The sequence below is a fragment of the Sus scrofa genome, chromosome 1, assembly GCF_054392235.1.
Source record: "Sus scrofa isolate SSC_HxYL_T2T_F1_AM1 chromosome 1, Sscrofa_HxYL_maternal_Yorkshire_Landrace_v2.0, whole genome shotgun sequence".
In the NCBI taxonomy this organism is placed as follows: Eukaryota; Metazoa; Chordata; class Mammalia; order Artiodactyla; family Suidae; genus Sus; species Sus scrofa.
In genome coordinates this window covers 245,329,822-245,356,218 of record NC_139383.1, presented here as the reverse complement: position 1 = coordinate 245,356,218, position 26,397 = coordinate 245,329,822, and the positions used below count along the sequence as shown (strand labels likewise).

At 40.3% G+C, this 26,397-nt stretch overlaps 1 protein-coding gene across 10 annotated transcripts in view; it reads right to left on the bottom strand.

Moving 5' to 3' along the window:
• LOC100154821 (spermatogenesis-associated protein 31D4) overlaps positions 1 to 26,397 on the bottom strand; it is a 191,497-nt gene that overhangs the window by 45,997 nt on the left and 119,103 nt on the right. Inside the window, exons 1-2 of one of the 10 annotated variants that reach the window (XM_085019098.1) lie at positions 17,057 to 17,191; positions 16,650 to 16,742 (exon numbers count right to left, since the gene is read on the bottom strand). The exons of 7 other annotated variants lie outside the window; for them this stretch is intronic. The gene's annotated coding sequence lies outside the window, so the exon portion shown is untranslated. Of the gene's footprint in view, positions 1 to 16,649; positions 16,743 to 17,052; positions 17,192 to 26,397 lie in introns of those variants that run through there. 2 more of the 10 variants (XM_085019084.1, XM_085019091.1) reach the window with 2 other exon arrangements.

Here is a 26,397-nt window from a genome sequence, read left to right as displayed (position 1 = left end):
TTTATTGTCTATTTTGACTTTAAAACTGGGTAAAACTAAACTTTTTAGGGAAGTTTATAAAGATGGTAAAACTATAAAAAAAAGTAGGTAAAAGATTATTATATCAGAGGAGAGTGGAGGCTTCTGGGCTGATATCCAAGTTGTATTACTTGACATGAGTGGTAGTCCTACAGGTGTCCACTTCTTTCTATTCATTTATCTTTTAGGCATTTTGAAGATGCAATGTAAAAAACCCACTGATTGTAGTAAAATGTTCAACTTCTACAGTTCCTTATCTCACTGATGTCTGTTTCTCTCCTACCCAATACTTTGCTCTCATTCCCTTTTGTCCAAATGAAGCTGGTTGTGCATTAAGAAATGATTTCTTATTTTCTAGAAGAAATAGTGAACCTAGTCTGGCCCTCAGTGAAATTTCAAAACAGGCTTTTTGTGAATGGGATGAGAAGATGTCCTTCTTAAGCCAAGGATGATGTCTTATACTTTGTATTATTTAAAGAATCATATACTAATCTACGCAACTAGTATGCATTCATTCTTTCATCTGACAGATATGTATTGACTTACCTATCAACCGACTCTCTGGAAAGCTAGAGCCGTTTGCCAACTAATATGGTAAAATGGCATTTGATAAGTGCTGTAAAGGCACTTGAGATTCAGCAATTTCTCCCAGCTATCAAATTTACTTTGGCTAATGGATATCACTTACTTTCATTCCCATTTAAATCTTACAAAGGGATATGAGAAGAGGATCAGCCAGTTAGAAGGTGGAGACAATAAAAATTGAAATATAAAGAGTCAGAGACAGGAGGGAATTTTTTTAAAAGCAGAGGAATGAGGAGGCAGAGACTGTACAACCAGCAAGGCTTAAGGGCCCTGCACAGTTTAGGTTGAGCCAGATATTCTTCCTGTTTCCTTGCCTGATCTTTCTTCTTGTCCATGCCCCCATTTGGAGGAGTGAAGAGCAGCGAGGATGCCACTGAGAGAGGTCAAAGCCAGGGAAAGGTCCTGGGATCAAAATTTGGCTGAGTAGGGTCAAAAGTTTTGAGCAGCCAAAAGGAGAAAGAGCCAGAAGATAAACATAACCCATTTTCAAAGAAGTGCCAAAGATGAAAAGCAGGAAAGGCGAAATTGCTCATCAAGTCCAAAAGGGTGAGCACAGAGCCAGAAGCTGGGAGGAGAAGGGAGTTAAATTCAAATGCCAGGTAAAGCAGAAATAGAGTGGGGGGGGGGGGGGAGTGAAATAAAGGGTCCCAGACAATAACTGGGAACCATTCCTTGGAGTTTGACACTCGATTTGGTTGAGTATGAGTTAGCTTAATTTAAAAGCACAGGATCTGAGCAGGTACCCTCCCTCCTTCTGACTGTCTCCCAGCTTAATTGCCAGTCCATTATCAACAAGGCATCAAAACCACCTACCAAACAAAATCTGGAAGCCATTTAGGCAGTCCTGCTAATGAACCAGTTTAGTCCAAACTGATTTGGCCATGAAGATGACCACATTTCCTGAGGACAGCTCTCCCTAGATTCCTCCCTTGACTGTTTTGTGAAACAAAACACTTAAAGACAGGCTGTATGTAACTGAGTTCAGGTTCAAGTAGCCTGACACACTGGAGGATGGAAATGCCTTACTCACCTGCAGAAAACTGACTGAGCACTTACTGTATCCTATGCAGCATGCCTACCCAAAGTTCTTTAGCTATATTATCCCAGTGTGATTAACATTTATAATTTTCTCTGGTTAAAATCAATTAGATTTTTGTAAGACTTTTGATCTTCCTCCACCCCAATTTAAATTGTGAATAATTTTGTGAAGGCTAGGATTATCTTGCCATATTCTTTTTACCCTTCCTAATTTCTAGTCAAGCCTCGAAAAGTGAAGCACACTCTGGGGGCTCTGAGCATCTCAGATCACCTTAATTCTACCTGTCCCAAGGTGGGGGTGACTTGCTCAGTCAATATGGAGCAAAGTGTTTAGTACCAGCCTTGAAATAAGTGGTTTCTTTTTTTATTGTCTTCTCCCCTCTCTCCCCCCACCACCACTTTTCAGAGAAGCAGCAACAGTAATTTAGACTTTTCTTCTAATGTGACCTACACTCCACAGGCACTGTATAAAAGCTGAGCCAGGGCTTAACAAAGGATTTGGGTGCACATAGGTATCTGTGTGTACGTGTGCTTGTATGTGTGCCAGCATGAGGAAAGAAAGTTTATATCAAAGAGATGATAGGACCCACAAAAAGAACTCCTAGTTTTGTGGTATTAATGTTACATTTTGGGAGGAGTTTGCAGGGAAGGAAGTGGAGCAGCTGGGGCAGGGGGGTGAATTCACATTTCTAACTGGGTGGGAAGCTTGGGTAAGGAAAACAACTGAAGTCTTTCCCGGCACTGGGATCGTTCATTCGAGAAAGGAAAAAAGGCAGTGCTCAATTCCCCTCCTCCCTCGCTCCCCACTTCCTTGGTGCCCTTCCAAGGTAGGGCCCCTTGGTGCTGGCTTCTCAGTCCTCCCCCCAGGGAGGCTTACCAAGGCCAAGAGGGCCAGATGGGGCTGCTGGCAAAGATGCTGCTGATCCAGCTCTTTCTCATCCCACTTTCCGTCTGCCAGTGCTTTTGGTGGTGGCAGTGCCTCGTCCTGATGAGGTTAGAATTACCACCCTGCAGCGGGTGGCGTGGGTACCAGCAAGCATCCAGTTACATTCACCAGCTACCCTCTACCTGCTCTGGGCTGGAATGTGCCATCATTATCTTGCTACTCCCATTTTATACTTCACACACCAGCTTTCTCTCAAGACAGTTATTTGATCACTAACCACTTTGAATATCATGATCATCGGCTCATTTATTTTTTCTATTTTAAAGGATGGCTCTGGGGTGCACAGGGAGCAGCCGCATTGATTTCCACATTTGCCAAGGCATCCGAGTGTGAGCTGCCTATCAAGGCACTGGCTTTAATAAAAGGTTATTACTGTGATCATTATTTAGCATTTATATAGCTCCTCACAATTGTTTACCCATTATTCCTTAGAGTATCCCTGTCAAGGTGATCAGTAATAGCAACCCCTATTGTAGAGGAAGTAAGTCAGGGGTCCTGGAGAGGTTTTAGGAATATCCATAAAAGGACACAAAATGAATTATCAAAGGACTGGTGGGGCCTGACCCTCCCTCTAGCATTGAACTTGATGAGTTCACTTATTCTGTCATTCTGCTTTGCAGACCTACACAAGGCGGGCTTCTCCTGAAGGATGCAGCTCAGATATCCTGAAAGGCCCTCCCTGGCTACAGGATCTAAAGTAGCATCGCCTCCCCAAGGCACTCACTATCACATCCCAATGTTGATAGACTTGACAGTGCTTAGCGCTACCTGAAGTTATGAGAGTTGTCTACTTATGTTCTCGTTTATTGTGTCTTCACCATTCAAAAAGGTCATCTCCATGACAGTAGCAGTCTTGCCTGGATTGTTCATTGCTGTATCCATCCTCTTTGGTGAAAGCACTTGGCATACAGTAGGTACTCAATAATGCTTACAGCGGGAATGATAATAACAAGAGTCCTATAAATACCATTTCTCATCATGGTGTCCTATGCCTTTTCATCTCTTTCTGGATTTCCAGATACAGTCCATTATTCTTAATTACCCTGGTGCTAATGATCTGGTTTGTGGATGGCCCAGGTTCCTTTCTTCTGAAATCTCTCTCACCTTTAGTTGAGAGGAGTCAAGAAGAAAGTAGGGAAGTGAAAGTCCTACTAGACAATGTTACTAGTTCTAATAGCTTTAGAAAGGTACAAAGTTGAAATTATTGATTCTAAGATTTCTTTTTTACTTTATTTGTGGGTTAAAAAAAAAAAAACCCATCTGTGTTATATATGCAATACAGTGAAAAGTGCTTTGAAGAAGTTAAAAGCACTATATAAATGTAAGATATAATTATGTATGCATGTAGTCCCATTAACCTTGGTAATTGAGAGTTGGTTATACATTTAAGGTCTAATTAGTTTTGATAGAACAGTAGCTCACACTTTTCTAATGGGTAGGACCAGACAAGCTCTTAGAAAATGTGCCTTTGGTTGATTTCTTTTTTCTCAACCACTAAATCAAGATAAAGCTTGAAATCTCTTCATAGCCTGAGAGGCTGGCAGTAATGCTGATTTCTCATCAACAAGTAAGGATAGACAAGTGGTACAAAACAACTATATTTTCTTGTTCCAAATCTCACATGGTGAGAACACAACTCCCCCCCCCCGACCCCCACCCCCCAAAAATCTTAGGCTGATCTTGAATGAAAGACCCTCTGGATAATCTAAAATGAAGTTTTCTATTTAAAAAGTGTCCTTAATGTTCTTTGTAGTCCTATGTGCATCAGAGAATGGGTTGCCTTTTTGTTTTAAATATAATGAGTCAATGGAATACCTTATATATGATAACATGTGTTGTTATAATCTGTCCTCGCTACAATTCCGGTGCCACGTTATAGACGAAAAACAACGGAAGCAAAGCCATTAAATGGCTTCCTAAGTCTTAGAAGGAGTCACCAAGAAGACAGGTCTGGTTCAAGTCTCCTGACTCCAGCTTAAGATTCTCCACAATAATATTGGAAAACCACATTGGAAAGGGAAGACTCATTCCTAGTACTGTTGTTACACCACCAAGCTTCAAAGGTCAGGTAAATATTTGACTTTATGGTTAAATTTGTCACATTTACTCAGTGTGTACTATATTCCAGGCCCTGTGCTTTGCCCTGGGAGGTTCCAGAGAAAGTAAAGTCAGGTTAGATATTCCTGGCTGTTACAATTTAGCTGGGATAGGAATACAAACACTGTTGTAATACAAGGGAAGGGTACTGTGTGCACTGAGAGAGATGCAGAGTTCTGTGGGAGTGGGGGGAAGAGCAGTATCTTGAAATATTACACGAAAAAAATCATCTTTCATTCCAAGATGAACCTGGCATGAAATCAAGGTTTAAGTGAGGATATGCTGAGAAGAGTGAAGAGGGGAACGGGGTGGCAACCAAATTTTGCCTATTAAATTTTATCTATTCAAATTTTATCTACTGTGGCAAGATGAAAAAGTTTTAAATTACTTTTAAATAGAATACTAAAAATTAAGTATTTTAAAATTGCTTTTAATAGATAATATTTTAAAGTTACGTTTAAATAGAAGTAGTTGCATATTAGTCTTAGAAATAGAAGTCAACAGAAGAACTAAAATAGAAATGGCTTAAGTGGTCTTCCCTGGGGAATGGGAAGGATTGGGGTTAGGAGATGGGGTAGAGCGTGTCATGTTTCCATATCAACCTTTCAGAACTATTTGACTTTAAAGTCACAGCTATGAATTACTTAGATAAATTTTTTTTTCTTTTTTCTTTTTTTTTTCTTTTTAGGGTCACACCTGCAGCACATGGAAGTTCCTAGGCTAGGGGTCGAATCAGAGCTATAGCAGCCAGCCTATGCCACAGCCACAGCAACACAGGATCTGAGCCGCGCCTGCGAACTACATACACCACAGCTCAAGCAACGCCGGGTCCTTAACTCACTGAGGGAGGCCAGGGATCGAACTCGAGTCCTCATGGATACTAGTCAGATTCATTTCCACTGCGACATAAAGGGAACTCCAATATTAATTTTTAAATGAACTTCAAAGAATGAATAAAGTTTCTACAAAGAGAGGGAAAAGAGGGAACATTCCTAAGAGAGGAACAAACATTAACAGAGAGAGAAGGCAGGAGGGCTGAGAGAAGAGGAGGTAACCATTTGCATTACAATGCAGGATATACCTACCCCAAGTGGACAGGAGACAGAGGCTGGTGCTCTCTTAAAGAAGGACGTCCAAATCCATGCTTACATGGTCGCTGACAAGAAAGGCAATAGAGGGTCTTGAACAAAAAGGTGATATGCTGCTCATAACTGAGCTTTCTATCAGCAGTGGTTCTCAATTTGAGATGACCTCCTTGTTAAAACAAAATTGCTGGGCCCTACAGCCAATTTCTTCTTGAGTAGGTCCAAGGTGAGGCCCAAGAATTTTCATTATTAAGTTCCCAGACACTGCTGATGCTGCTGGTCTGGGAACCTCAATTTGAGAACCAGTAACAGTAATCTAGCAAAAAGAAGTCAAAACTAGAGTAATATGAGAATGGAAGTAAAGAGACTGTTTCAACAGGACACACCAGAAGGAATGGAGCCTTGACTAGAAGGAAGCTGAGGGTGGAAAAGTACAGACCAGCAATCAAGAGAACTGACCAACAGCTTCAAAAAAAAAACAGGGGAACCACTGTGACTTATGGCTTATTTCAAGTCACAAATCATTGTAAATCTCCAGTGCCTAAGTCAGGTATACAAGAAGCACTTGGAATTCATGTTTAAAATAGCAGTTCTATGTAGAAATTAAGCTGTGAATTTTATCTTACTTTCCTTTCCTCCCATGTCGATAACCTCGTTCTAGTGCAATTTAGGTTGCAAAAGCATCTTCCAGGGAGAGCATCCATAGGTACACCTGGTCAGCAAGTGTGTCTATCTGTATATGTAAAATTGTACTAAAACTGATTTCCTTATTATTTTGTTTCAGAACATTCTTGTAGCAAAATTGTGTTCAAAATAAATATAGGAGTAGAGGAAGCCCCCACATCTACCATCCCATGTAAATACCCCATGAAAACACAGATGAATCCTTCATCCAACAACCAGCATTCGTTGAGTATCTATCAAGCGACAAGCACCATGGATGTACTTGGAGACAGAGATAAATAAAACATGGGCTCCACTGACAGCAATTCAAAATCTAGCAGTTTTCTTCATATTGGTCTAAGGATTCTGTTTGTAATAAAAATTCTGTAACAGAAACAGAAGAGAGTTATTAGCTTTTCTAAATTGACTGCCTCTCATTGCTAATTATTCAACTGAAGAGAACACTTTGGTCCTGGGTTATTTCGCCAAGCTCAAATATATTTTGCTGACACACAGGGTCTGGGGAGCAGCAGTTTACTCCCTTGGTCTTTAAGTATAGTGAGCGTTTTATCACTTACACCTTTCAATGCCCAAAGAGAGCGCCACTTGGGTTTTATTTAAATATCATTTCCTTTACTATCTCCCAAAATAACAGGGTCACTTCAGGACCAGTGAGTGGTTGGCACTGTGACGCATTTCCCAGAAGAACTAATAGTTCTGGAGAGGAGCAAGTATTTTCACAGCTGCAGGTCTGGGTGCTGAACTTTCTACTGTCAGTGAGAATCATGTCCCAGTGAAAATAGAGAAGTGGAACCGACCATCAAGGGGATAAGGTGACAGGGAGTGTTGTTGCCTTGAGTCAGAGAGCAACCAAAATGATTTCTACAGCTGGAACAAAATAAAGACTAGGGTTGAAGGTCAACTTCCTCTTTTATTTTGGCTAATCACCATACCTAAGTGACTTTTCTCAAATGTTTCAGGTCTGCTGACAATTTCAACTCTTCCAAAAACCCCATATATTATACCTGTTTGTACTTCTTAAGCACTGGAAGGAAACCGAAGATAAATTGTTTGATTTCATTAGGATTAATGAAGTCATCCATGGCACCTGACTCTTTCTTCCCCCCTCCCTCACCTCATCCATCTCCAAACGTTGGGAACTTTATTTGCTAAACGCCACTCACATCCATCCACCTCATCCCACCTCGGCCACCACCAGCATAGCGTAAGCTGACATCATCTCTCTCATAGATGACTCCACTAGCCTTCTAACTGGTCTCCCACACCCCGGTTAGCCCCCACCAAATCCTTCTTTACATTAAATCACAATAATTCACGAATACACAGTATTAATTCAGGGTAATTCATCCTCAGTACTCTTTGGAAAATAAAACACCACCACTAAAATATAAATACCCCCACACATCCACATAAAATCAAACTTAAATTTTTTCTCTGGCTCCCCAGTGCTCCAAGCACTTAGCTAGTGGATCTGGCAGTGAGAGCCCTGTGTATTCTGTGCCTCCACCCTCTTCTCCCTTCTTGTTGCATCACATCCCGACCTTCTCACTCCCTCTGCTCTCCTCGCCCAGATTCCTCTGCCTGGAACATTTCTCCTTTCTGGCTGCACCCAGTTGTCTCCTACTCTTTTTTTTTTTTTTTTTTTTTTTTTTTAATTTTAAGAGTTCAGACTAATCTTTTTTTAAAAAAACAGGAAAGTAATATTTTATTATTTTTTTAATAGTTATCTCCCCAATACAATTTTTTTTCTACTGTACAGCATGGTGCCCCAGTTACACATACATGTACACATTCTATTTTCACACTTTATCATGCTCCATCATAAGTGACTAGACGTAGTTCCAGTGCCACACAGCAGGATCTCATTGCTAATCCATTCCAAAGGCAACACTGTGTGTCTAACTCCAAGCTCCCCAACCACCCCACTCCCTCCCCCTTGCCAACCACAAGTCTATTCTACAAGTCCATGATTTTCTCTTCTGTGGAAAGGTTCATTTATGCCGTATATTAGATTCCAGATATAAGTGATATCATATATGATTTGTCTTTTTCTTTCTGACTTTACTTCACTCAGTATGAGAATCTCTAGTTCCATCCATGTTGCTGCAAATGACAATATTTTGTTCTTTTTTATGGCTGTCCTACTCTCCTTTTAGCTCTTAACCCATATCAGCTCCTGAGGGACGCTTAAGGAATACCCTCTCCTCCCTGATTAAGCCAAATCCCCGTGTGTGAAATTCCCTTGACACCATTAAATGGCTCATGAACCCTTCATAGAATGTATCACAGGACATTTACATAATCTTGTGTGATTGTTTTATTTCTACCTGGTCTCCCCACTAGATTTTAAGATCCGTAAAGGCAGGAACACTATCTCTTTTTGCACACCATCATATTCCAGAGCCTAGCACAGTATCTGGCACATACTCAGTACTAAATAAATACACTCATTCCAAAGGAAGGGAGGAAGGATAAATGCACGAATGGAAAACTAGCACTATTAAAATAAGACAGAGATCCTGTGGTGGTACAGAGGAAATGAATCCAACTAGGAACCATGAGGTTGCAGGTTAGATAGCTGGCCTTGCTCAGTGCTTAAGGATCCAGCATTGCTGGATGAGCTGTGGTGTAGGTCGCAGATGAGGCTTGGGATCCTGTGTTGCTGTGGTGTAGGCTGGCAGCTGTAGCTCCAATTTGACCCCTAGCCTGAGAACCTCTGTACACTGCAGGTGTGGCCCCAAGAAGCAAAAAAGGGGGGGGAGGGTCCTAGCATTTTAAATGAATGACAAAAACAGGCAACATACTGAACTTTCAAGTTAGATTAGTTTTGAAACATATTTATAATGTATTTTTCATGACCACCTTTTGAGATAGTTATTTTTATCATCCTCATCTCATAGAGGAGGAAACTGAGCCACATAGAAATTTGCTACTCAAAATCACACGTGTGATACACCTTATAACTGAAGAGATACTATAATCATACATAGCCACAAGAAGCCAATCTGCTCCAGGAAACTTTTGCCCAACAATTTTTAAGGGTTTAAGCAACAACCACTGCTTTTAAGGTTCGGGATTTATTTTCTTTGGAACTGGATTTTGAAAGTAAAAATCCTCTGTGTGCTCTTTACAAATACGTCAAGCTCCTCAATAGATGAAGATCAGAGACACTCTTATCTGGATTTCAGCTGCCTCCGTGTCACTTTTCAGGATGAACTTTTTCAACATGAATGTAAGGACGGGTCAATGAAAACGAGCACATTGTGAAGCAGTAGCCCATCCTCACCTCAGTTTTGACCATTTTGCTTTCCTCAGTAGAACAGAAATTGACATGCTCAATGACTGGATGGATGAAAGAAAGAAAAAGAGCGAGTTCAACATATGGGAAGACAGACTGAAACAGAGATGTATTTATTTAGAAAAGAGAAGATGAAAAGGAATGTGTTGCCCTTCCAATATCCACAGGAAGCTACTCACCATGTGCACCACCATTGATCAGTTTATTTGGGGTCTAACCTGGGAAAAAAGCCTAATGTTTAGACAAGGCAAAGCCTTCTGGGGAAGGGAAGAAGGACATTGTGTGGAAATTACCAACTACTTATTTGCAAAATGGAACTCTAGATGGAGCAGTTCCCTCTATTTGAACTTTCTTCTGGAGACTGATACGGATTCCACAGGATTTCTGACAATTGCAAAGATGACTGGTAGGAAGGCCTAACGTCTAGGATAGGAAATAGAATTGCATGAGCCACTACTTACAAAATAGAACCTGACTCGATGGGTGGGATCCATGTCATCCAGCAAAGCAGAAGATTAAGAAGAGTAGGAGGAAAGAGAAGAGATAGAGCAGGAAGAACTTTGAAAAGGTGTCCAACAATATGGATCATACAACCTACTATGACACAGGGCACAAGAGCTAGAGTCAAATTGCTGGGATTTAAATACAGGATCTATCCTCTACTAATTATAACCTCCTAAACATCCCATCTTCAGGTTGGGATTATAAGCATATATGGCTCATAATATATATTTTTTTCTTTTTAGGGCTGCACCTGCCTGTGCCATTTAGAAGTTTCCTGGCTAGGGGTTGAATCAGAGCTGCAGCTGCTGGCCTACACCAGAGCCACAGCAACAAGGGATCTGAGCCGTGTCTGCAACTTAGACCACAGCTAAGAGCAACTCTGGAACCTTAACCCACTGAGGGAGGCCAGGGATTGAACCTACATCCTTATGGATACTAGTTTGGTTTGTAACCTGCTGAGCCACAACAGGAACTCCATAAAAATTTTTTTAAGGATTACAGAAACTAATCATTGTTCACTTCATTAGCATATAGTAAATGCTCAATAAATATTAGTTCTTCTGCTGATGGTGAAGATGCTGTCACCTTATAACATGAACCTGAAGTACTAGCCAGGCTGAATCATGTTGGAATCCACCAGGAATAATCAAGAATAATGTTATATTGGACCCTCTGTGGAGGAGGTCATCACCTAATGGTGAGCTTTATACCTTCCACGCAGAAACCCAAAGTAAGATGCTATGTTTCAGAAATTGTCCAGTATAGACTTGTTCAATGAAATCATTTTCTTCTCTCCTTCTTTTGGCTTTCATTCTCCATCTTTTTTCTCTTGGCTTACATTTCTACTTTGTACTCTCTTTTCCAGTCCTTTGAAAACTTTGCTCCTCTCACATGCAAGGATCCTATTGAGATAGACTAAGCAGATCTGTTTCTTCTATGCCTTAAACACTGGGAGCCAAGAGGGAAAAATGTTTCCTTTGGGTGGATGCCAAGTAACTTCGGGAGTTGGGGGGTGGGGAGTTTTTAATGACAGAGTAAGAATGAAAATATTTATGTTTCATTTTAATTGAACTTTTCTTAAGCTTACTACATTTTAGTAGGTGAAAAAAATCAACATATGAGAACACTGGGGATGAAGATACACATAGCTCCAGCTTCTTGCACAGGGGTGGAGAAAGCAAAGGGAAGTCTAGCAGAGGCATCTTATGGGAAATGCTGTCTCACCAAAAATCTCAGCTTAGCAGTATTGCCTTTATCACTTCCTTCCCAGGATCAGTATAGATCCTGTTTGATTAGCCCATAAAATTAGTAAGACAATGAACATGTTCGTTATTTTAAATATATTTCTATATGTTGGGTCCACTGAAGTAACTTGAGAAGCAAGTTTATAAGGTGTCATACCCAGTTAAACCTGGAAAAGTGAGCATTGTGAAAGGAGGTGGCTTACTTTTGGGGGAGGTTGTTTTTTTATTACTCAAATGAATTTATCACCTCTGTAGTTGTATAATGATCATTCACAGGATTTCCATCCCATAATAACCTTCTTAAGTGACTCTAGAAATAGCTACATTGTCACCATTTCCTAAACATTTGCTATGCGCTAGATACTGTGCTAACTACTTTATACATATGATCTCATTTAAACCTCCTAGCATCTCTGTGAAATAGGTATTGTTATGCCTATTTTACATATGGGTGACATCAGGCAATTTACTTTGGTCACACAGCTAATGAATAGTGCAGTTGGGAATTTAACCAAGGTGAGAAGGACACCAAACCTGACACTGATACTGTGGTATCAGGTGCAGCCCCACCTGTTCAGTTACCCACCTCTAACAATACCTGGAAAGGTTCATTATCTTAGGATTTATGAAGATAGCGGAATAGCTGAGAATGAGAACTCATGTGTGTGTGTGTGTGTGTGTGTGTGTGTGTGTGTGTAAGAATAATGTAATGAAATGACATATCTCTGTTCTATTCAATGAATCATAGTGGGGTAGGATAGAAACATCCACTTCTTTCCACTATTCCCAACTAAAACGGTACTTCTGCTCCTTATCAAGTTTCTCTTCTCCCTGGGTTATCCAGCTTTTCCTAATCCATTTCTGTGTGGACTGCCAACCTTTACATCCCAGCCAGGCCTCAGTTTTATCATCTGTATAAGCAGTACTGAGCCCTGAGAGTTATCAGGATTTAGAGAATTAATGTATTTAAGACACCTGGAAGAGTACTTAGCCTATTATTGATATTTTGGAAATGTTACCTTTTAGCATCATGCCACAACCCTGAATGGGGATCACACTGAAAAACTGACTTTAGTCCTTATTGATGGACTTGCTAAAAAATATAGACATTAGCAGGATATTGCTAAGGAGACTATGGGCTTCTCTTCAAAACATCTGTAAAATGCTCTTACTTAACTGGTTTATTAACTGCCCAGAAAAGGCTCCTTCTTGCCCACAGCCAACCATAGCTCCCAGGTATGCTCTGAGGAGGGTGAGAGTGTGTGTTCTATGCTTTTTGCCACACTGTGATGGGGGAGATGTTTTCAAGGCTGATGGTACTAAGAATCACCTCCTGGAGTTCCCATCATGGCGCAGTGGTTAACGAATCCAACTAGGAACCATGAGGTTGCGGGTTCGATCCCTGCCCTTGCTCAGTGGGTTAAGGATCTGGCATTGCCGTGAGCTGTGGTGTGGGTCGCAGACGCGGCTCGGATCCTGCATTGCTGTGGCTCTGGCATAGGCTGGTGGCTACAGCTCTGATTAGACCCCTAGCCTGGAAACCTCCAAATGCTGTGGGAGTGGCCCTAGAAAAGACAGAAAAAAAAAAAAAAAGGGGGGGGAATCACCTCCTGTTTGTGGTCAAAGCTATAAATAGATTTTTTCTTTTTCTTTCTTTTCCTTTTTTTTTTTTTTTATGGTGGGCATGAGACCTATGTCTAAAATCCCCAGGAATCTAGCAACTAAGAAATGCTTCGGTTTTAAGATTAAGCTTAAATAGGACTTGGAAACATAAAGACACAAATCCCAAATTGATCCTTTCCATACATCTTCAAAATGTGTTTTTGTTTTTGTTTTTTCCCTATCAATTTTGGAGCATCCTGACTAGTGGAGAGTTGCTTTTCAATCCCATGGCTATTTTGAGTGTTCATTAAGTTTCAGACTCTTCACACTGAATCATTTAGTACAATGTTCTCATTCTACAAATGAGAAAACTGAGACACAGATGGGTTAAGTCAGTGCCCTCTGATAATATTTTTTCCTCTGATATTTTGCCTTATCAAATTTATCTTTCCTAAAGACAGTCTCTTCAGCAAGTGGTGTTGGGAAAGTTGGAAGCTGCATGTAAATCAATGAAATCAGAACACTCCCTCATGCCATACACAAAAACAAACTCAAAATGGCTTAAAGGCTTAAACATAAGACATGACACCATAAAACTAGAACAGATCATAAGCAAAACATTCTCTGACATAAATCGTACCAATGTTTTCTTAAGTCAGTCTCCCAAGGCAATAGAAAGAAAAGCAAAAATAAACAGATGGGACGTAATCAAACTTACAAGCCTTTGCACAGCAAAGGAAACCATAAACAAAATGAAAAAACAACCTACAGAATGGGAGAAAATATTTGCAAATAATACAACCAACAAGGGCTTAATTTCCGAAATATACAAATAGTTCATACAACTCAAAAATGAAAAAACAAACAACCCAATCAAAAAATGGGCAGAACTCAATAGACATTTCTCTAAAGAAGACATACAGATGGCCAGTAGGCATGTGAAAAGCTGCTCAGCATCACTAATTATTAGAGAAATGTAAATCAAAACTACAATGAGGTACCACCTCACACCAGTCAGAATGCCCATCATTAAAAAGTCTACAAATAACAAATGCTGGAGAGGGTGTGGAGAAAAGGCAATCCTCTGATACTGCTGATGAGAATGTAAGTTGGGGCAGTCACTATGGAAAACAGCATGGAGTTTCCTCAAAAAATTAAAAATAGGGGAGTTCCCATCATGGTGCAGCAGAAGTGAATCTGACTAGTGTCCATGAAGATGTGGGTTCAATCCCTGGCCTCACTCAGTGGGTCAGTGATCCAGTGTTGCCGTGAGCTGTGGTGTAGGTAGCAGAGGTGGCTTGGATCCCGTCTTGCTATGGCTGTAGTGTAGGCCAGCAGCTGCAGCCTGGGATTTTCCATATGCCACAGGTGTGGCCCTAAAAAGCAAAATAATAAAATAAAATAAAAATAAAAGAATTGCCATATGATCCAGCAATTCCACTCCTGGGCACATATCCAGCCACAACTATAATTCAAAAAGATACATGCACCCCTATGCAGCACTATTCACAAGAGCCCAGACAAGGAAACAATCTAAATGTCCATTGACAGATGAATGGATAAAGAAGATGCAGTACAAATATCCATTGTAATGCTACTCAGCAATAATAATAATAATAAAAGTGAAATAATGTCATTTGCAGCAACATGGATACAACTAGAGATTCTTATACTAGGTGAAGTAAGTCAGAGAAAGACAAATACCATATGATATCACTTATATGTGGAATCTAAAATGACACAAATAAACTTATCTATGAAAGAGAAACAGGCTCAGAGTAAAAGACTGGTGGTGGGAAAGAGGGAAGGAGATGGGGAAGGGATGGAGTGGGAGTTTAGGGTTAAACTGTTATATATAGAATGGATAAACAACAAGGTCCTACTGCATAGCACAGGGAACTATATTCAACATCCTGTGATAAACCATAATGAAAAGAATATAAAAAAGAAGGTATATTTGTATAACAGAATCATTTTTCTACACAGCAGAAATTAACACAACATTGTAAACCAACTATACTTCAATTTTAAAAAACTTTAAAAAATTCATATTTCCCAAATTATAAAGATTTTCCAACCCTCAGAGTTCCCGTCGTGGCTCAGTGGTTAACAAATCTAACTAGGAACCACGAGGTTGCAGGTTCGATCCCTGGCCTTGCTTAGCGGATTAAGGATCCGGCGTTTCTGTGAGCTGTGGTGTAGGTTGCAGACACAGCTCGGATCCTGTGTTGCTGTGGCTCTGACATAGGCCGGTGGCTACAGCTCCAATTAGACCCCTAGCCTGGGAAACTCCATATGCCAAGGGAGCGGCTCTAGAAAAGGCAAAAAGACAAAAAAAAAAAAAAAAAAAAAAAAAAAAAAGATTTTCAGACCCTCTCCAATAAAGATATTGCTAAATTTTCTAGCTATAATTCTTCAGATAGTTATCATTTGTTTTGATAATATACAGAGGGTGGAAGGAGGACTTTCATATTGATATTTTTGAATTTTTTTTCTCACTTAATTTTAACTCCTTTGTTCCCCAAGGGACAGTCTGTTTGTATAGGTCAAAAATACTGTATAATAGCAATTTTATATGTTTCAATCTGATAATGAAAACTCTATTCCTAGGTTTATGTAGTCATTGGTACTGTGCATTTTGTTTCTTGCTTCTGCATTTTCTTGGCATACAGTATACTTTAAAGTAAGTATTATAAAGAAAGATTTGCTGTGTTAATAGCAGTAAAACATGGACAGATACGAGCTAAACATCCATTAATACACCACTTGAATTTCAGTTTTTCACAACACACCTATGGCACCTATTTTGGGGTCCCCAATACTTCACTGCCTGGTCTGACACAAACACAGTAAGGCACCAAGGGGAGAAGTCCCAACCTGTTGGGTGACTAGTCAGAGAAAAGCAAATTAAATATACGGCAACAGGAGTTTGAGTGCTGTGCCTGGCAATGACCTTCATAGCAATCCAGACCTGAGAAGAGAACAGAGGTCCTGGCAGACCTCCCTCTGTATCTGGATCAGCTGGCCCTTTGTATGTAAACAGTGGACAGAGAGCTCCAAGCTTATGGTGTCAGTGTGTTAGTGACAGGACAACAGTACCTGTGAGACATGTCAATGTCTACACCCATTCCCTCAGAGAGGATCTCATTCATTTGTGACTTAAACTACTTATCAAGCACACGGGGGCCTAAAAATCACAAGCCAATCACAGGCCCCATCAAACATTTCTTGTGCTGATATATCCATAAGACAACGCGTTGGGAGGATTTCCACAGTGCTAACAGTTTAGGTAAAGTGATTAAAAGTTGCTTCAAATCCAGTTTTTGCAAGTGTGAACAAAACAGTAATTCAGTATCAGTTTCCCCAGGAACCTGGAGCCAATTATTTCAATCCAGCAGGGGTGCATGTTGGCACAACACCTGCCTATGGGAGAGGGATGGCAGTGCCCCCAGCCATGGGCTCAGGCCCACTTTAGTTCAAGTCTCAGTGAGCCACTCCCTGCTGTGTCACCTTGGGCAAATGACCCCACTGAAATTCAGTTTCCTCACCTGCAAAATGGCAGACACCTAAGTCACCATTGTGAAAAATAGCAGTACTTGCGCATCGGTGTTCCTGAAGGCTTGTAGAACCACGCCAGGCATCTAGCAGGAGGTCAGAAAACAAGAAGGATGAGAACTGACACCTATTTGGTGCTTGCTCTGTGCCAGGCTTTGTTTAAAGAACTTCAAGTGTATCGTTTATTTAATTTTCTCAACGACACTAAGGCAAACACTAATATCATCTGTGTTTTATAGGTGAGGAAAAACTGAGGCATAGCAGATGGCTTCCAGATCTGGCAAGGGCAAGAGAAGGAATTGGGCCTCAAACCAGGCTGTCATCCAACCCCAAAGCCCATACCCTTCCCCAAGGAATGTCTGTCCCAAGACTAACCCACAAGAGACAGGAGAGTACCCACAAACTGATGGCATCCTTTCTTCTCCCTCTCCCTTCCTCCACTCCATGGAACCCACTCTCCGTGCACTCAGAGGGGAACCAGGTATTTCAGAGCATCTAAACTTCAGGGCTTGCTGAGGCCGGGCTAAACTGTTCTGGGTTGAGGGGTTCCCAAGCCTTTCCAAGCTTTGCTCTGGCACTGAGCCTAACCTTTATTTTGTAACTGATTTACTCTACCCAGAAGTCAGCTTCGGCTACCTTCTGTGAGAACTGGGTAGGCTCAGGAAATACTCGGCTGGCCAACCAGAAAATTAAATAAGAAAGTCATCAGGCCCTGAAGCCTAATTCTCAAATGCCAAACAATTTAGAACAATGAGTCACTCTTTGAAAATAGAAATTGTTATGCAATGTTTAAGTCAGGCAACATAACATAGTGTACCGGCAGAAAACACAGCCTGAAAGCACAGGTTCAAGTCCCAGCTCTGGCTATGTAAACCTGAGCAAGTATCTTAACCTCTCTGTGCTACCGTTGCCTCTTTTATCACATGGGAACAACAATAAGCCCTACCTCAGAACTTGCTGTGAGGATTAATGAATCAGTATATGTAAATACTTTAGGATACGCCTGGCACATCACAAGAGCTATATAAATATTAGCTTTTATTATTAATTTATTTTTTCATGTTTCAGTAAAGATATACAGGCTTTGCAGCACTGTCTTTACAGAATAAATTTGCTTTAAGCTTTATTCCTTTTGAAAATGGTTTCCTCGTTTTTACTATCTCACCATCAGCCACCACCCAAGCCCTACAGACCTCCTCCCCACCATCTCAACTTTTCCTTAAAAGCAGCGGAAATTACATTTAAAAGCCTCACGGAATTACAATACTCAACACGCTCATAAAAGTCAGGAAATGCACAAGTTAGAATTCTCTGAAGACATTAACTCAGAATCAGAGGCTCTGGCACATTTCACAGGGCTCCAACACAGCCTCATGAAGTTCCTGCTGGCGAGCTCTAGGGCCTTCCCCAGTTGTCCCTCCTCGCCAGCTGTTTCTGTCTTCTTGAATCCTCCCATGGACACAGCTGGCCTCTGGATTTGTCATTTCAAAGGGATACTACTCTTGTGGCAGCCTCAGAACCACCTCACAGAACAGCAGTCCTCAGGCTGAGGGAGTATAGTGTGTCTGGCTGGACCACTCCCAGAGCTTCTGAGTCAGGAAGTCTGGGCTGGAGCCTGAGAATTTGTATTTCTAACAAGGGCTCCAGTGATGCTGACAGTTGGGACCACACTTTGAAAACCACTGCTCTGGGGGTTCCTTTCTCTTCCCCCTCAAATCTCATAGAACCCCTACTCACTGCATCAAAAAGAGAAGGAAAAAATTCTGTTCATGTACTGTCATCTTACTCATTTTTTTTGGAGAAATGGGAAATACATTGTGTTCAAACCCCAACATAGCTTTGACAAAACAAGCCTCACCTCATTTCAGCTGCTTCACTCCCTTCACCCACCCACCTTTATCCTTCCAGTCACTTTCCGCCTCTGTCTTTGCACAGATGGTCAGGATTGTGTGTATGTTTATACATCTCCAGCCCTGCTTGTTTACATGTACACATTTGTGTTTCTCCTTCTCCCCCATTAAACTATAAAGTCCTTGAATGTCTTTCTCTCTAAGGCTCCATAGCACCTGATGCTAAACACACAGTGGGTGTTTAATGCATGCAGATGACTGATAAATGTTGACTAGTTTATTGTACCTGGTAAGCAAAATGAAGAAACAGATATTGCCATGAAAACTTTAAACTTTGCATCAGAGACCAGAGCGTGTTTATTTTTGCAGCATTAATGTAGCCAAAAGATGACTTTCTACTCACATATAAATATGTGATATGTTGCCAATGAGCATTTTAAATGCTTTGATGCCATTCTCAGAAATACCATCTGTGCCTGTTCTTCTCACATAGTTATCAAAATGAGTAATTTAACATGGGGGAGTTTGTTGTATCCTTATAGGGAATTGCAAGAAAGATACAAGTTCTAGAAATATTTGTGTAATTGTCTTCAACTTTTATTTTATGGGATATTCATGTATGTGCACCGACTACACTTCAATCTTTTCAGAATTAAATAAAGGAATGGTATTAGCCACGAGTATTTTCTGAGTTAATAGGTAACCCAGAGGTTATTATTATGTACTGATTTACAAATCACATGAACTTAAATCAAACGATGAGATCATTATTGCTTTATTTATTGAACAGCTAAGAGTTGAACTTCACCAAGTTAAGGACACAGTATATTATCAGTCTTTCCCAAGAAAGCAAAGGCTATTAGGGAGCCGATCAGAAAGCAAAGCTTTCGTCTCAGTGTCCTCTGAGGTCTAGAATATACATTAACCATAATGACATTGGAGGTCAAATATTTACCCAATTCTGTTGAAAGAAATCAGTGCTACACCTAGTCCCAGTTGATGAGACAACGTGTGGCCTTTTAAGTTTTTTTTTTTTTTTTTTTTTTTTTAAGGATTTGATGCTACATCTAACCTTCTGATCCTAGTCTTCTCTGATCATTAAATTAAGGAGAATTTCACCAGTGTTTTCTGAACACTGGGTTTCTTTAGCTTAAATCTTTCTAAAGTTCAACGGGGGAGCAATAATGAGTCCTAACTGAGAATCAATGTAGGTTGCTTCTAAATTTCTTTTAAAGTGATTTCATGCTATTTTTACTTTCATAATAAAATGTAGTGACATCTGGGTTGGTTTCTTTCCTTAGTCTGATTCCCACTGTTGCTTTCATCCACCCAAGTCAAAGTCTTGTTTTATAAAAGAAGCTATATTTGTGCACTTGACCTAGGCTTTTCTTATACATACCATATAATTACAGGCAGCAAATTTCTCCCCCTTGCAATTAGTCTTTTCCCCCGAAGAAATTAGAACAGTAGATGATAAAGGGTATCCTCTTGTCTTTAAACGTTAAAATCACATTTTGCCATAACACATACAGATTTCAAGCCAGTCATATTCTTTTTATCCTTATTTTTTGAGATAAAAATTGATAAATAATATTGTATACATTTAAGGCATAAAACATGTTGATTTGATACACTTATATATTGCAATATAATGACTACCTTAGTGTTAGCTGATGCCTCTATCCATCACATAATTATCATTCCTTTTTTATAATAGAAACAATTTAGATCTAGTCTCTTAGCAACTTGGAAGTTTATAATCCAATATTGTTGGCTATAAACCCTCACATTAGATCTCCAGAACCTATTTATCTACTAGTTACAAATCTGTATCCTTAAACAACATCTCTCCAATTCCTCAATCCCCAGTCCCTGGTAAGCAGCATTCTACTCTCTGTTCTTATGAGTTCAGCTTCTTTAGATTCCACATTTAAGTGATGTCATATAGTATTTGTCTTTCGCTGTTCAAGCCAATCAAACTCGTGACTCATTGGAATGGCTTTAAAAATCAAAAAGGCAGGTTTTTCACATTAAAATATGCCAAAAGCAGGAGTTCCCGTCGTGGCACAGTGGTTAACGAATCCGACTAGGAACCATGAGGTTGCAGGTTCGGTCCCTGCCCTTGCACAATGGGTTGACGATCCGGTGTTGCCGTGAGCTGTGGTGTAGGTCACAGACGTGGCTCGGATCCCGCGTTGCTGTGGCTCTGGCATAGGCTGGTGGCTACAGCTCCAATTCGACCCCTAGCCTGGGAACCTCCATATGCCGCGGGAGCAGCCCAAGAAATAGCAAAAAAAAGACAAAAACAAACAAACAAACAAAAATACACCAAAAGCAGCGATGGTCAGGAAAATTGGGAAGATAGTCCTGATCCTCCTCTGCCATCCCAAAAGCACTGTTAAAATGACTTCAAAGGAAACCAATATTTGGATCAGTTCTGAGAAGATGAGAATTCAACCACTGCTGGAAACTGTGGATGATATGAAAGTAATAGTCAACATAAACCCAGTCTTCAAGAAAGTTAGTGAACATTAAAGGGATGATAAGAGGTCAAAAACATTTGTAGCAAAGTGCTTTTATCCTTCCAGGATTTCATTGTGGTTTATTTTCGAAACTGTGTTGAGTTTCCAGTTAATAGATGCTTCCTAGATTTTGGAATTACTCGAAGATTGTAATTAAGCAATGAGTTTTAATAAATACAGATTTTTTAAAAAAAGCTAGTTAACAGTCTTTTAGTGAAGAAATTCTCAGTGAGAAAAAAGATTTTAAAAATCTTTATTTACTAAGTTTAATTTTGTTGGAAAGGAAAAAGACCTAGATCTTTTATAAAAAGATCTGGACCGAGTTCATTTTCTGCGTATCACTCACAGGACAACATGGCAACTTTGCATTTCTGCAATTGGGCGTTGGTTCCTTTGCCACAAGGTAAGATGAATAGAGGGTTTAAGCTCTTCACATACTAATTATTTGAGGTTGTTTTAGGCTGAATTTTCCACAATTTTTTGCATGCCCCACATTCGTATCTGTTTTTTTTTTTTCCACTTAGTTGTGGCCTACTGCAAAATTAATTTAATCCGTTAAAAGTCTTCTCAAGCACCCAAACATATCATTTCACCCATCAGCAAACTTTCAGAATATCTTCAGCTGATCCATGTATTTCTAAAGACATGTTCCTTTGAAGTGTAATGCTTTTGTAAAGCATGCCCTGGAGACTGTTCAAATTCTACGGTGTTGCTCTCTGCTGCTCTGAGAGTGCTTTTTAGGATGATGGATATGACTTGGCAATAATGTGGAACAGGCACATGAGCTTGGGTTCAAGTCTCGGCTCCACTACTCAGCACCTGTGGGGTCTATTAAGATTTTACTCAACCCTTCCAAATCTCAGTTTCCTCATCTGTAAATAGGGATGATAATAACAACCTCATGGGATTACAGTAAAATTTTATGAAGATGATGCATATAAGCCACTTTGAAGAATGTCAGCATGTAGAAAAACTCAATAAATGTAACTTGCTATTGTTATAACTGGTTGGTGTTAAGTAACTTCTTCCTCTTAAGAAAGTCCTCTTGTGGAGTTCCCGTCATGGCTCAGTGGAAAAAAATCTCACTAGTATCCATGAGGTCACAGGTTTGATCCCTGGCCTTGCTTTGTGGGTTAAGGATCTGGCGTTGCCATGAGCTGTGGTATAGGTCTCAGACACGGCTCAGATCTGGCATTGCTGTGGCTGTGGCGTAGGCCAGTGGCTATAGCTCGACCTCGACCCCTGGCCTGGGAACCTCCATATGCCGCAGGTGCAGCCCTAAAAAAAAAAAAAAGAAAGAAAGTCCTCTCGTCACCTCAGCTTAAAAATACATCAACATTTTCCCCCAGAAATGGCTCATCCACATATATGGCTCTGATACAATATACTAGCTAAAACTTGTTCACTACAAACTGATCTTCATTCATTCAATGTATTTATGCAATATCCAGTCCACAAGTATTTACTAAGTGCATATTTTATACTAGATTTGGCATCTGGGAAATAGCATAACTTCCCAATAATGCCATTCCTGAAGAGCGCACAATTTCAGAGGGGAAAAAAAAACAGATAATTTTTTTTAATTGTGGTATAAAAGAATTAGAGAAAAGAATTAGAGAAAGAATTAGAGAATTAGAGAAAAGAATTAGAGAAAAGACAGTTAGAGAAATTAGAGAATTAGAGAAAAGAATTAGAGAAAAGAATTAGAGAAAAGACAGTTAGAGAAATTCTAATTAAAAGAATTAGAGAAAAGACAGTTAGAGAAATCTTTGTCAAAGATCCTTCATCCCGAAGGATGAAGAAGAGTTTGTCAGGAGAAGGGTAGACATGGCAGGGGGAAATGAAGATCCAGGCCAAAGTACCAGGAAAGCCAGTTGATTAATCAGAAGTTGACAAATGATGACAAAATCACAAGGGCAGAAAGAAAATAAATAGTGGAGGGAGTATTCTTGAATCTAAAGATTGAAGGGGGCACTGAACTATCTCTAACTGAACACAAAGAACAATAGCTCTTAGAGACCAGACTGTGTTTGTTACTCAGATTTTATGTCTCTGGTAAAAAAAACCAGTAAGCTCTGGAACTTCCCCAAGATGGCAGAGTAAGAAGACCCTGACCCTCAGCTGCTTCCATAGGCACACCAAAATTATACCATTTATAAAGCCACAACTAAGGATATAAAGGAAAAGTCACATGAAATGGGTGTAAGGGGTGGAGATGCAGTGTATTCTGGATCCACACCCCTGGATCAGCAGCCTACACATAGAATGAACATCACAGCTGTAGAGGTTCTTCCCAAGGAGTGAGGTGTCCAATACCGACATGGGGCTCCTCAACCAGGGGGTCCCGCATTGCAAAGATAAGCTCCCAAAATATCATGTTTTGAAAACCAGTGGGACCTATGTTTAGAAGAGGGCCATCAAAAACAGAGACTTCACTCTTAAAGGGTGTGTGCAAAATCTCACCTGGTCTGCATCGCAGTGCAGAGGCAGTAGCTGGAAAGGAGCCTGGGTTAGACCTACTTGCTGATCTTGAAAAGCCTCCCAGAGAAACACAAGGCACCTAGGACTTCTCTTGTGGATGGATACTGGCAGCAGATATTTTGTGGAACTCATTCTACCATGATGACACTCTTGCTGGCAAATACCATTTTGGAATCCTCTCTCTAGCCTATTAGCACCAGGGGTTTGCCCTGCCCATCAGTGGGTCTGCAGCAGCCATACACTTCCTGGTCATGCAGCCATACACTTCCTGGTCATGCAGCCAGCTATGTGGGACCGAGAAGAAGCTGTGCACATCCCAGGCTGTATAGCCAACCATGCAGGAAGCCTACTTTATCCCACAGCAGCTTGTAGCAACTGCATGAGGCAGGGCCTTACAGTCAACCAAGCTGGGGATCGGCCCCGCCTACCAGTATACCCACAGTAGTCAGCCTTCAACAGAAGGGCACATATAACCCACATATGTGGCACCCCTAGCATATAGCTCTGCTGACTAGAGAGGAGTGTACTGTTGGGCCCCATAAGACACCTCCTACATTGAGACCACTTCTTCAAGATCAGGAAATGTAACTGACATAACACAAAGATATAAAGAAGAGAACTGGACAAAATGAGGAGACAGAGGAATATGTTCCAAATAAAGGAATAAGACATAATCTCAGGAAAAGAGCTGAACAAAATAGAGACAGGCAATCTACCCAATATGAATTCAACATAATGATCATGAAGATCATTGAACTTGGTAGAAGAATGGATGAATACAATAAGAATTCCAACAGAGTGAGAAAATACAAAGAAATGAACAGAGCCAGAGACTATAATAACTAAAATAAACAATACTGTAGAAAGAAAAAAATCAACAGTAGATTAGATGATACAGGGGAACAGCTCAGCAATCTGGAAGACAGAGTACTGGCAATCACCCAAGCTAAACATAAAAAAGAAAAAAAAGTTTGTTTTTGTTTAAAAAAGCAAGGATGGGAGTTCCCGTCGTGGCTCAGTGGTTAACGAATCTGACTAGGAACCATGAGGTTGCGGGTTCGGTCCCTGCCCTTGCTCAGTGGGTTAAAGGATCTGGCGTTGCTGTGAGCTGTGGTGTAGGTTGCAGACGCGGCTCGGATCCCACGTTGCTGTGGCTCTTGCACAGGCCGGTGGCTACAGCTCCAATTAGACCCCTAGCCTCGGAACCTCCATATGCCACAGGAGCGGCCCAAGAAATGGCAAAAAGACAAAAAAAAAAAGGATAGTTAGAGACTTTGGGAAGAAGATTAAGTGCATTAACATTTGCATCATTTGGTCCCAATAATGAAGAGAGAAAAAAAGGCAGAGAATTTATGTGAAGAAATAATAGAATGAAAGAAACAATCCCATCTACAATCACATCAAAAAGAGTAAAATACCTTAGAATAAACCTGCCTAAGGAGGTAAAAGACCTGTACCCGGAAAACTCTGAAACACTGATGAGAGAAACTGAAGACAACACAAACAAATGGAAACATACCATGTTCATAGATTGAAATAATATTATTAAAGTGATCATACCACTTAAGGCATCTTCAGATTCAGTGCAATCCCTATCAAAATACCAATGGCATTTTTCACAGAACTAAAATAAATAATTCTAAAACTTCTATGTAAACACAAAAGGCCCCCAAATAGCCAAAACAATCTTGAGAAAGAATAGAGCTGGAACTATCTAGAGCTGGAACTATCACACTCCCTGACTTCAGAGTAGGCTACAAAGCTACTGTAACCAAAACAGTATGGAACAAAAAACAGACACATAAATCAATGGAACATAATAACGAGCCCAGAAATAAAACCACACTCATGTGGCCATTAATCTACAACAAAGGAAGCAAGAATATACAATAGGGAAAAGACAGCCTCTTCAATAAATGGTTTTGGAAAAACTTGGCAAAGATGTGGAGAAAAGGGAAACTTCAGGCACTTTGTTGGGACTATAAATTGGCATATCCACAGTGGAAAACTGCGTGGAGACTTCTCAAGAAACTAAAAATAAAACTACCATATGAGCCAGCAATTTCCCTTCTGGATATTTATCCATAGATAACAAAAACAGTAATTTGAAAAAATACATGCACCCTTATGTTCACTGTAGTATTATTTATAGTGGCTAAGATATGGAAGCAGTATAAGTATCCATCAGTAGATGAATGGATAAAGAATGTATGGTATATAAAAAATACAATGGAATATTAGTCATTAAAAAAGAATGAAATCTTGCCATTTGCAACAACATGGATGGATCAAGAGAGCACCAAGCTAAGTGAAATTAGTCAGAGAAAGACAAATACCATATGATCTCACTTCTGTGTGAAGTCTAAAAAACAAAGCAAACAAAACAAAAGCATACTCATAGATACAGAGAACAAAGGTGGTAGCCAGAGGGGGCTGGGATTAAGAGGTATAAACCTTGAGTTATATAATAAATATCTATAGCACAAGGAATATGGTCAACAATATTGTAATAACATACAGCACAAGGAATATGGTCAACCATACTGTAATAACTTTGTATGGGGACAGATGATTACCAGACGGTGATCATTTCATAATGTATGCAAATGTCAAATCACTATGTACTATACCTGAAACTAACATAATGTTATGTCAACCATATTCCAATTAAGAAAAAAGCAGGAGTTCCCGTCGTAGCGCAGTGGTTAATGAATCTGACTAGGAACCATGAGGTTGCGGGTTCGATCCCTGGCCTTGCTCAGTGGGTTAAGGATCCGGCATTGCCGTGAGCTGTGGTGTAGGTCGCAGATGTGGCTCAGATCCTGTGTTGCTGTAGCTCTGGTGCAGGCCAGCAGCAAAAGCTCCAATTAGACCCCTACCTTGGGAAC